Raw genomic sequence first — 11782 nt, forward strand, 5'->3', positions numbered from 1 at the left:
GTGTTTTCCCATTTCCTCCCACACAGGGCCAGCCACATAATCTGTCGAGCCCAGTGAGAAATGAAGGCAGAGGGCCCCCCGTTCAAATAGTGAGGATTTCAATATGGCGACAGCAGAGCATTAAACGGACTACGGGTCCCCCTGAACACGGAGCCCGGGCAAAGCCCTGAGTCACACGCCCGCAGAGCCGGCCCTGTTCCCACCATGACCTTCCGAGGTCAGGACCGCTATTACCTGTGTGTTGCTGGCGGGTAAACGGCAGCGCAGAACCGTCCAGTAGCCGGCGCAGGGTCACGGAGCGCAGGGAGGCATGGACTTGACCTCTGCCACGTCCACCTCAGGAAACCACAAGGTTTCTATGGGTAATTTTGCCTGAAATGGGGGCAGTTTGCCCAGGCCGGGGTGGGTCCAGCCATCTCAGCATGGAGTAATCTGCCAAGTCTGGGGATGTCTAGGGAATTAGTCAGATTTGGGGATTTCCAGGGAATTGCAAGAGGCCGCCCGGGAGAGCGGAAGGCACAGTGCTCTGCAGGGCAGCGGCTTTGCCGGTGTGCTGTGTGACCCTCAGAAAGTTACTCAATCTCTCTGTGCCTCCATTTCCCCACCTGTAAATTCGGGGCGGGTACCTTCTAGGTTATTAAGATAGCAAAATGAACAGTTTCTTGTGTTTGGGTTTTAGGAATGTTTCCAGATGCACTTCTGGATATTTCCTCACAAAAGTCCACAGAGCCACCTAAGTGAGTGTTCTATGAGATAATAATGACGACGAAGCCTGAGGTTGGAGGTCTGGAGAGGAGGGATTTTTTTTTTTTTTTTTTTTTTTTTTTTAATGGTGATAAAAGGCTGGGATGGGGGCCCTGGGCAGCCCCAGGTTTCATGGCTCAGGTTGCAGAAGTTGTCACGCTCAGAGGCTCAGAGGGTGGGAACACGCCCAGGTCTCATCAGATGTGCCCAAGGTCCCCTCCTCCGGTGGGGAAAAGGCTCACAGAAGACCAGAGGTCTGTCCGGTGAGGGTCTGTTTTTGGTCCAAGAGCCTTCCCCAAGCCCTCCCTCTGTCTCAGTCCCATGCAGGGACCCCCTAAATATCCCCCCAGACATTTCAACCAGCCTTGAGGAAGTAGGCCACCATGTAACATACAGAACACTCAGTTAAATTTGAATTCCATGTACGTGAAGAAGAATCTCTCATGTTTAAGTATGTCCCGCGCAGTGTCTGGGATATACTTATGCAAAAGAAAGTAGCCTCCGGCGAAACCGGGAGTCCTGTTTCTATTGGTGAGATCGGGCAGCCCGGTGTGGGGAGACCACAGCAGAAACGGCGTCCCAGAGCCAGGCCAGGGGCCCCTCTGGACCTCAGTGTTCTCATCTGCCAAATGGGCACGGCCCTGGGACTGACGCACCTTCCGCACAGGCGTGCTCACAGAGTGCGACAACTCTTGCCCTTTCAATTGTTTCAAACAGCAGAAAAGTCAGACCCCAATGTCAGGTCCCCCGGCGGGGGGGGGGGGGTTCCCTGTGGGTCCATGGGGAGCTTCTTGGGCCTACCCCTCAGTTTCCCTCCTGGGGAGGACTCCAGCGTGCAGACTGGGAGACTGAGGCAGGCGGAGGGCTCACCCAGGGAGTGGAGACCCCCACCCCGGACCTGGGCAGGTGAGGTGGGGCAGGTGGGTCGGCCTGGCCCTGCCCAGGGGGTGGGGGCGGGGCCGGGGCGCTTCCTGTTTCTCCACATTCTGGAAAGCCCCAGCGTTCCCCAGCAGTGGGAGCACCTCCCTGCCCGCCTCCTGGCGCTGGGTCCCTCACCACACTTCTCCTTTCTGCACCCACTTCCCCTGGCTGCCCCCCAGCCCCTGTGGCTCGGCTCCTGCCCCGCCTCCTGCCTCTCATCCCCCCCCCCTCCTTTTCCCCTCCCTCCTACCGCGCCCCTCTTTGCCCTCCCTCTCCAGCCCTCCCTGTGGTGTAGAAGGGGAAACTGAGGCAGGAGCAACCAGCCGGCCCACGTCGCACCAGCCATGTGCGTATCTCCTCCTGCATCACTTCCTGTCTCCTGCTGGCCTCGCCCGCCTCCCCAGCTGACCCTGCCCTGTCCAGCCACCTCCCCACACCCAAGGCCCACCCGCCACTGCCACTTGCCCTCGCAAGTCCCCCGGCAGTGCTGGCTGCCTCCCGGCCCTGCCTGAGCCAGCGTAGGATCTTGCCTAGGCCGGCCAGGGCTGCCTCTGAGCCAGGACAACTGCAGGGAACAGCAAACCTGTCCGGTGGGTCTGAGATCCGCCCCAGACAGGACCTCCCACCTCTGCACTGAAAATGGGAAGCCAAGGCTGCACAGGCTAAATGTGACGTCTGACGGAGCAGCCCTCAGGCTGGGCGAGGGCTGGGCCCTGAGGCTGCAAGGCTGTGAGCGGGCAGGAAGGAGAAGGAAGAGGGGAAGGACGGTCGGGGAGAAGGCAGCATGTGCAAAGGCCCCAAGTGGGGAAAGCATCCAGGGAGCATGTGCAGGGGTCCAGGGCAGCAAGGGAGTGAGACCGGAAAGGGCCAAGTGGGCTAAGGGGGCGGGGGTGTGCCCGGAAAGCTAGGGCAAGGCCTGTATCCTGGGGGCAGTAGGGAGCCACTGTAGGTGATGGAGCAATGGGGTGGGGGGGTAAGGGCGGGGCTGGAGGAGGCTCCATCTGCCTGGGTGTGCTGGAGGGGGCGGGACACAGGGGCCACGTTTCACGCCCCTCTGGTGGCAAGACAGAGGTCTGAGGAGGCAGAACTCCTGCCCCGAAGCCAGACGAAGGAGCCACACTCTGCATTTTTTTTCTGTCAGGGTCTATAGTGAGCCAGGCAAGAGCTGGGCCAGAGCTGAGAGGGTGAGGACCTTCAGGATGTCCCCTCACCAGTACTCACCCCAGCCCCAAGTCAGAGGGGGACTTGGCTTGGCTCTGTCCCCAGAGCCACGGGGAGCCATGGAGATTATAGAGCATGGACAGAGCTGCAGCTAGGGCAGAGCAGGCATAGGAGGCGGTGCGGGTGCAGGAGGGCGCAGGTGAGTGAGTGCAGGAAGGAAGTGGGTTGGGCTACAAGGTGGACGGGCCTGTGTGTGTGTGTGTGAGAGAGAGAGAGAGAGAGAGAGAGAGAGAGACAATGCTGATCGAGTCCGGGGACACAGAGAACAGAGCATCAGAGCATGCCCCGTGGTGTCCCAGGCTGCAGAGGGGCAGGACATCCCCCGACGGGCACAAGGTGCTGGCCCTCCCCAGGCTGTCCTCCTGCTTAGCAGCCAGCAAGGAGCACTGCGGTCACCTGTGCTGGCACTTCCTGAACCTTCACCTTGGGTCTGCCCTGCCCTGAAGGGGACTGCAGGGCGCCTGGGGCTGGCTGACTCACATCCAGGTCCCAGACGCCTAGGCTCCTGAGGGACAAGGGACGTCTGGGGCGCTTGGAGAACTTCAAGGGACCCCACCATCCTCCACGCCTCCAACTGAGGAAGAAGCCAGAAGCCCCAGCCCCGGGGTGCCCCCCCCCCCCACCGCCTCGCTGGCTCAGTCAGCACGTGACTCTTGATCTCGGGATCCTGAATTCAAGCCCCACGTTGGGCCTGGAGCCTACTTAATTAAAAAAAAGAAAAAAGAACTTAAAAGGAAGACGGTCTACTCTGGCAATGAGAGGGGTGATGGCTGACACAGCACGTCTGTGCTTATACCCCAAAGTCACAAATACGCTGGCGGGTCAGGGCGGGGCCCCGGCTCTGATGACCAGGCCCCGTCCCGATCTGCCGTGTGGACAGGGGCCCCTGACGTGACCGGACGTAAAGGGCACATCGCCTCTGTGCCATTCCGCCCCAAACCCCTCACCCTGGCCTGACCCACAGAGTAACACCGGACAGACCCCAGTCAGGGGACATTTTCTAAAATACCCAACCTCAACACGGTCCAGGCCTCACACTCAAGGGAAGTCTGATAAACTGTCACACCCCAGAGGGGCCCGAGGAGACGTGACAGCTGGGTGTCATGTGGGGTCCTGATGGGGTGCTGGTGCAGAAAAGGGACATGAGGGGGAAACTACAGAACTCTTTCTTTTTAGTGTCTATTTATTTTTTGAGAGACAGAGACAGAGCATGAGCAGGGGAGGGGCCAAGAGAGAGAGAGGGAGACACAGAATCTGAAGCAGGTTCCAGGCTCTGAGATGTCAGCACAGAGCCCGACGCGGGGCTCGAACCCACGAACCGTGAGATGGTGACCCGAGCCGAAGTCGCACACGTTACCGACTGAGCCCCCCAGGTGCCCCTGTAAATAAAGTTTTATTGGCACGTGACCGCACCTGTTTGTCTCCTGCAGCCACGTCGAGCGAGCAGTAGTGACAGAGACCACCTGACCCACAAAGCCAAAAATAGTGACCATCTGGCCCTTCCCGGGAACACTTTGCTGGACCCTGGTCTTGTCAACAAAGCAGATCACACGAGTCCTGAGTAATGAAGTTGTGGCATGTAACTTACTCTGCGATACGTATCATATAATAAGGAAGTTCTTTTTTTTTTTAACGTTTATTTATTTTGAGAGAGGGAGAGAGAGAACCCCAAGCAGGCTCCGCGCTGTCATTGTGGAGCCTGATGTGAGTGAGGCTCGAACCCATGAACCGTGAGATCACGACCTGAGCCGCGGTCAGACGCTTCACGGGCTGAGCCACCCAGGCGCCCCAAAAAATCTTAAGCACACGGAGGAGATTTGTTGCTAACGTATCGGTGACAAACGTCCCCCACTCACGTGACACACGCACAGCAAGGGGAGGGCGCCCCACGCTGTCTTCGCAACCTCCCTGCAGATCTTCGAGGAAATGGATAGAACGGTATGGCACGGCCCAGCCCCTGTCCTCCCACCCTGCTTCCGTCCTGCTGGGGCTCTCTGCCCCGTGGGGGTGAGGCCCGCCCCAGCCCTGGCCAGCTGCCGTCCGCACTCCTGTGTCCAAAACCCCCTACTCGAGTCTCATATCCCACATCGTCACAACCTTTTGGTTGCAAGTGACAGAAACTGCAACCGAAACCAGCTTTTTTCTGTACATGGGAATTTTTTGTTCACGGTACGGAAAGGTCCAGGGATAGACCTAGCACTGGGCTCTCCCCGCCGGCCCCGCTGACATTTGGGGCCAGGTGGTTCCTTGTGTTGAGCAGCCCTCCGGGTCCCCACCCACCGGACACCAGGAGACCCCTGGCGTGACAGCCACAGATGAGACCAGCTGATCCAGCAGGCACGGCCAGATCCGGCACCTTCTGGGAGTGTCTCAAAGACTGACACAAGCCTGCACCTCTAGGCTCCTTCCCACGCCTCTGGAGAGCAGCTCAAGGCTTGAATGTGACGGAGAGTACAGCGCCCCGAGAGGCACCGTCCAGCCTGTCGCCTTCTTGGCGCAGACAGACCGCATGGCACTGAAACCTTTATGTTTTGTCTCCTTTCTCTTTTAATGTTTATTTCTTGTTTTAATGTTATTTACTTATGTATTTAGGTGTTTATTTATTTTTAGTTTTGAGACGCAGAGGGAGAGTGGGGGAGGGCCAGAGAGCGAGAGGGAGACAGAGAGAGGGAGACACAGAATCGGAAGCAGGCTCCAGGCTCCGAGCCGTCAGCACAGGGCCCGACGCGGGGCTCGAACCCACGAACCCATGAGATCAGGACCTGAGCCGAAGTCGGACGCTCAACCATCTGAGCCACCCAGGCACCCCCCCCCCCTTTTCTGTGTTTTAAAGTGAGCTCTACGCCCAAAGCGGAGCTTGAACTCACGACCCTGAGATCTAGAGTCACGCGCTCTACCCACTGAGCCAGCCGGGCGCCCCGAGATGTTTGTGTTTACGTGGCTGAAAACATTTCAGAAGAAGGGTTGTTTTGTGACGCGTGAAGCCATACGACATTGGTGTCAATAAAGTTTTCTTGGCACAGACACACGCGGTCGTTTGCGTATTGCCTGCGGCTGTTTTCCTGTCCCCACCAGCAGGGTGGAGCGGTTGTGACAGAGACCGTTGGGCCCGTACAGCTGAACACACTTGACCTCTGGTCCCTCACAGAACAGGTCAGCTGACCCCTGCTCTTATGTCCCTGGACAATGACACAGGTACCTCTCCGAGCCCAGGAGTCTCCCTTGTTGACCGGAGGATGGTGAGAGGGAGGAAGGACCTCAGCCTGGAGGCCAGCCAGCAGTGAACTTTGAGTGTCAGCGTGTGTCAACCATGATCATTTCGGTCACCCCTCGGGTAGCCTGGAGGGGGTGCTTCGTCGGCGTCCGGAGGCAGGTGGGAGAAGGCAGGACCGGTCTTCAGCAGGCTGCGGTGACCGTGTCCCGCACCTTGAATTCGTGGGGTGACGTGTGTGCCCGGGTGGGGGCGCTTAGCTGGGAGCCTCAGGGGAGGAGCTTTTGAGGAGGTGACAGTTCAGCTGCAGCCGGGACCCTCTCTCTCTCAGAAAATGAGCCTTTAAAAAAATTTTTTTTAAGTTCCTTAAAAAAAAAAAATTACATGGGGCGCCTGGGTGGCGCAGTCGGTGAAGCGTCCGACTTCAGCCAGGTCACGATCTCGCGGTCCGTGAGTTCGAGCCCCGCGTCGGGCTCTGGGCTGATGGCTCGGAGCCTGGAGCCTGTTTCCGATTCTGTGTCTCCCTCTCTCTCTGCCCCTCCCCCGTTCATGCTCTGTCTCTCTCTGTCCCAAAAATGAATAAACGTTGAAAAAAAAATTAAAACAAAAATTACAAATAAAAAATAATGTGTCACCCGTCGGAATGGTCCAACGGAACCCCCGAAACGGACAAAACCAAGAGCCGGCGAGGACGCAGGACGCCCAGAACTCTCGAACGTTGCCGGTGGGGGTGCGGCCCTTCTGGAGGACGCTTTGCTCAGAACGGCCGTGGGATCCGGCCATCCCAGCCCTAGGCGTCACCCGAGAGAAATGGAAGTTTCTGTCCCTACAAAAACCTGCACACACGTGTTCACCGCCGCACGACTCACAGTCGCCAAAAACGGAAAACCACCCAAGTGGGCGAAAGAGACGCGGCCCGTCCATACAAGGGCGTTCCAGGAGCGCAGGGACAACACGTCTCTAAGGGTCGCAGGAACGCGAATGAATCTCAAGTGAAGTACGCCTTGCCGTGTGACCCCATTTATGGGACACCCGGAAAAGACCGAGTTACAAGGGGCAAAACTCGATCCTTTCCTGGGAGGGAAGGCAGAGGGAAGCGATGGCCCCTACAAAGGCGTGTGAGGGGGGTTCGGGAGGGAGGAAAAGATTTTATTCCTCAAGTACAGTGGTGATTACATGCTTTCGTCAAGATTCATCAAACTGCCCACCTCGCCATTCTCAGGAAGCTTCTGTGTTAGTCTCCTAGGACGGCTGAGACCAATGACCGCTCACTGGGTGACTTAAACAAGAGAAATTCATCCGCTCCCCATTCTGGAGCCAGGTGTGGGGGGCCGAGCTCCTTCCAGAGGCTCCAGGAGGCCCTTCCCCTTTCCTCCAGCCTCTGGGGGCTCCAGGCAGCCGAGAATCCCTCCATCACAGCGTCCATCGATACCTGGTCCTCTCTGTCAAATGTCCCCTGTGTGTGTCTTATAAGGACAATTGTCATTAGATCTAGGGCCCACTTAAGTAATCCAGGATGATCTCATCTCAAGATCCCTAGCTTGGTGACAACAGCGAGTGAGGTCACGTTCACAGGCTCTGGGAAGTTGGATGGGGAAACCTCCTTCAGGGACCACCATTCACCCCAATAAACCTTGCTTAAGTTAAGAACACTTGAGGGGCCCCCTTAGGACACTTTCTCCCAAACAAACACTTCAGATGTACATTCTGCCTGGGGATGTTTGAAGCAGAATCCTAGACTCATAGCCTTTCAGCCATAAATGCTTCAGCGTGTATCTCTAAAGCAGATTGTCGACTGGGGACAGTTCTGCTCCAGGGTACCCCAGGCGATGTCTGGCGACACTTGCGGTCAGGACTGGGGGCATCGCTTGAGTGGGGGCTGGGGACGCTGCTCAACCCCTGCAGTGCCCAGGGCCCCCAGAGAGGATGACACCAGCCCCCCAGTGTCCACAGTGCCGGGGGAAGGGGGACAGTCAACTGTAGGCGTGTGACGGTGGGCATCCCTGCCCTGTCTGTGACCAGGCGTGTAACAAGGTCCAATAAGGGTGACAATGATGGTCCAGAGTGTCACCACCCTGAGGGATCATGTGTGGGCTTCCAACCCTGTGGTTTTGACACCTCATTCACACACACACACACACACACACACACACACACACACACACACGCCCGCAGTCCAGAAACCTCGGTTGCAGTACCTGCCCGCCCCCTGGTGGCGGCAGAGAGGCCCACATGCCCCCCCCCCCCCCCACCGATCCCAGCCACCCCCTAACCTGGAACCATGGCTGGATTCCCAGTGGGGGCTCACCTCAATTTGGAAGGACCCGTCTGGCTCCTGGGCCCTTATTCGATGGATATGGGGTTGAGCCGGGTCCATGGAGAGGAAGGGGCTAGGGTCAGGAACCTGACATGTAGGATACCCGTTGAGTGGGTGGAGACCTGGGATGGAGCGCCAGCTGGTCGTGTGCCCAGGAGGACCGCGGGCTTCCTCTGTCCTCCATTGGGGGGGCGGGTAAAGGGAGGATGTCAGAGGGTCAGCGGGGGCTGCAAGGGGGCCAACTGGGCACAAGTGTTTGTGTGTAGGGGGGTCATGGGGTGGGCAGGAGAAATGAGGGGTGTGAGGGAGAGATCGTGGGAGGAGAGGAAGGCAGAGGCTACAGGCCTGAGCCCCGGAGGGGCTGGTGGGCCCTGACCTATAGCCTGGGGTCCCTGCCTGTTGTCTGGGGCCCTCTGCCATTACCTGGGGCTACCATTTATAATCTGGAGCTCTTACCTGTAAGCCAGGGCTCCTGTGTGTAAACCAAAGCCCTCCACTTATAATCTGAGGCTGCCTTTCAATAACCTGGGGTCCCCCACCTGTAACTTGGGGATCTTTATCTGTAATATGGGGCCCTCCATAACCTTGCCCCCCACCTACAACCTAGAGCCTCCACATATAGCCTGGGGTCTCCTACTATAACCTGCCTCCCCACCCCCATAACCTGGAGTCCCAGATCCACTGTGGACCTGGACAGGTGGCTTCCTTCCTGTAAGCCTCAGTCAGTTCACCTGTCATAGAACATTCCATCACCCCAAAAGCAACCGGTCCCCATCAACAGTCACTCCCCACTCCTCCCCCCAGCCCCCATGAGCCCCCTTCCCGTCTGTGGATGGGCCTGCTCGGGACGTTTCACCCACGTGGCCTCACACCCCGCGTGGCCTCTCGTGTCTGGTTCCCTCCCTGAGCGTCGTGTGTTCGGGGTCCGTCCGCGGGGCGGCGGGGGTGGGCACCTCGCTCCTGCTCGCGGCCGAGTGACGTGCGCGTGCTCGGGGGACACGTTGTGTTTGTATGTTCATCTGTGGATGGATATTTTGTTTTTTTCCCCCCGGTTTTGGCTGTCGTGAATCCTGCTGCGGTGAACACACAGTGTACAAGTTTGGACCTGTGTGTGCTAACCCAGGATAACAGTAGCTGGGCCGCATGGAAACACTGCTTTTAACCTTTTGGCTTTTTCCAAAGTGGCTGCACAATCTGTACGAGATTTCCAGTGTCTCCACATCCTTGCCAACACTTATTGGCCGTTGTTTTTAAAATTTTTTTAAATGCTGGGGCGCCTGGGTGGCTCAGTCGGTTAAGTGGCCGACTTTGGCTCAGGTCATGATCTCGCGGTCTGTGAGTTCGAGCCCCGCGTCGGGCTCTGTGCTGACAGCTCAGAGCCTGGAGCCTGTTTCAGATTCTGTGTCTCCCTCTCTCTGACCCTCCCCTGTTCATGCTCTGTCTCTCTCTGTCTCCAAAATAAATAAAACGTAAAAAAAAATAAAAAATAAAAAATAAATTTTTTAAATGTTTATTTTTGAGAGAGAGAAAGAGACAGAGTGAGAGGGGGAGGGGCAGAGAAAGGGAGACACAGAATCTGAGGCAGGCTCCAGGTTCCCAGCTGTCACCACAGGGCCCGATGACGTGGGGCTCAAACTCACCAGCTGTGAGATCATGACCTGAGCTGAAGTCAGATGCTTAACTGACTGAGCCACCCAGGCACCCCTCATGGTGACGAGTTTTGGAAAGAAAATCAAGGTGATGGGGCGCCTGGGTGGCGCAGTCGGTTGAGCGTCCGACTTCAGCCAGGTCACGATCTTGCGGTCCGTGAGTTCGAGCCCCGCGTCAGGCTCTGGGCTGATGGCTCGGAGCCTGGAGCCTGTTTCCGATTCTGTGTCTCCCTCTCTCTCTGCCCCTCCCCCGTTCATGCTCTGTCTCTCTCTGTCCCAAAAATAAAAAAATATATATATAAAAAAGAAAATCAAGGTGAGACCACCACCTGAGCTGAACTCAAGTGTCGGAGGCTTAACCAACTGAGCTACCCAGGCGCCCCGCTTTTTAATATCTTTAGGGTCTATAGCGGTATCCCTTTTTTGATTCCTGGTATGGGTCATCTTTTATTCTTGGTGAACATGGAGTTTTGTCTTTAAAAAAAAAAAAAATCTTTTCAAGGAACAATCTTTTGGCTTCATCTATTTTCCCTATTTGTTTTCTATTGTATTTTACTGGCTTCTGCTCTGGTATGTAGGATTCCCTTCTCAGCAGAATTTTGGGGTTTGCTGGTCCTGCCGATGTGGCGCGTGACCCCTTCCCTGCAGAGTCACATCAGTCCCCCTCCATGGGTGCCGGAGACGGTGAAGACACTCATGGGGTATGTCCAACCACCACTCTCGGGCACACCAAGTTTGCACAGAGGCTCAGGGCGTTCACAGGTCGCCAGCCTGGAGTCCCGACCTGATGGCGCTGCTCCCCTAGGTCCCACTTTTCTGGCTGTCGTGAACCAGGAGGGTCACACCAGATGAGATGAACAGTTTGTGCAGAGCTAAGAATACAGTGCTGGGCAACGGAAGGGAGGTATTTTCAACCTCATCCGCCCACTTTGTCCACTCTGTACCCACAGCACTCTGCTGGCACCTGGGCCACTGCTTTCCCGCAGTGGGTCCCCTCTGGGTGCAGAGACTCTGCAAGGGTCTCTGGCCTGGAACGTTCCACTTTGGGCGACTCAGAAAGAAAACTTTTTTTTTTTAATGCTTATTTTTGGGAGAGAGAGAGAGAGAGAGCGCGCGCGCGCGCGAGAGAGCGCAGGGGAGGGGCAGAGAGGGAGCGAGACACGGAATGCAAAGCAGGCTCCAGGCTCAGCACAGAGCCCAACGCGGGGCTCCAACTCACGAACCCAAAGTCGGACGCTTAACCGACTGAGCCCCCCAGGAGCCCCCTGGGGCACTTTTTAATTTACTGATGTCTAAAGTAAGCTCTAAGCCCACCCAACGTCGGGCTGGAACTCAAAGATCCCCAACAGCAGAGCTCGCACGTTCCACCGACAGAGTCGGCCGGTCGCCCCTCCCTGGGGGCTACTGTGTGACCCTTGCCCTGGCCTCCGAGGGGGTCTGTGGGTGAGGGGCTCCTCGAGGGCTCTGCCCGCGGCACAGCCGTTCCCAGGTGGCCGTTGTCGCTCTCGACCGCCGACGCCAGCCCCGAGCCCCTCAGAGGTCGACGCTGCTGGCTCCCCGCGCCCGCTTCCCGCCAACCCCCCCACCCCATGACGGGCTCCTCCGCGGGCCAATGAGCCAAGCTGTATCCACCCCCCGGGGCGGGGCCGAGAGTGAACCAATCCCCGTTTGGGCGCCTGCCTGTGTCCAAACGGCCCAATCGGCAGCGGTGGTGGGGCG

General features: G+C 57.5%; 1 protein-coding gene across 1 annotated transcript in view; it reads right to left on the reverse strand.

Moving 5' to 3' along the window:
- Positions 1-355, reverse strand: part of SBNO2 (strawberry notch homolog 2) — a 51167-nt gene extending 50812 nt beyond the window's left edge. Inside the window, exon 1 of the mRNA XM_045491183.1 lies at positions 235-355. The gene's annotated coding sequence lies outside the window, so the exon portion shown is untranslated. The remainder of the gene's footprint in view (positions 1-234) is intronic.
- Between the last annotated feature and the right edge of the window lie 11427 nt (positions 356-11782).

This window comes from Leopardus geoffroyi, chromosome A2 (assembly GCF_018350155.1).
Source record: "Leopardus geoffroyi isolate Oge1 chromosome A2, O.geoffroyi_Oge1_pat1.0, whole genome shotgun sequence".
NCBI lineage: Eukaryota > Metazoa > Chordata > Mammalia > Carnivora > Felidae > Leopardus > Leopardus geoffroyi.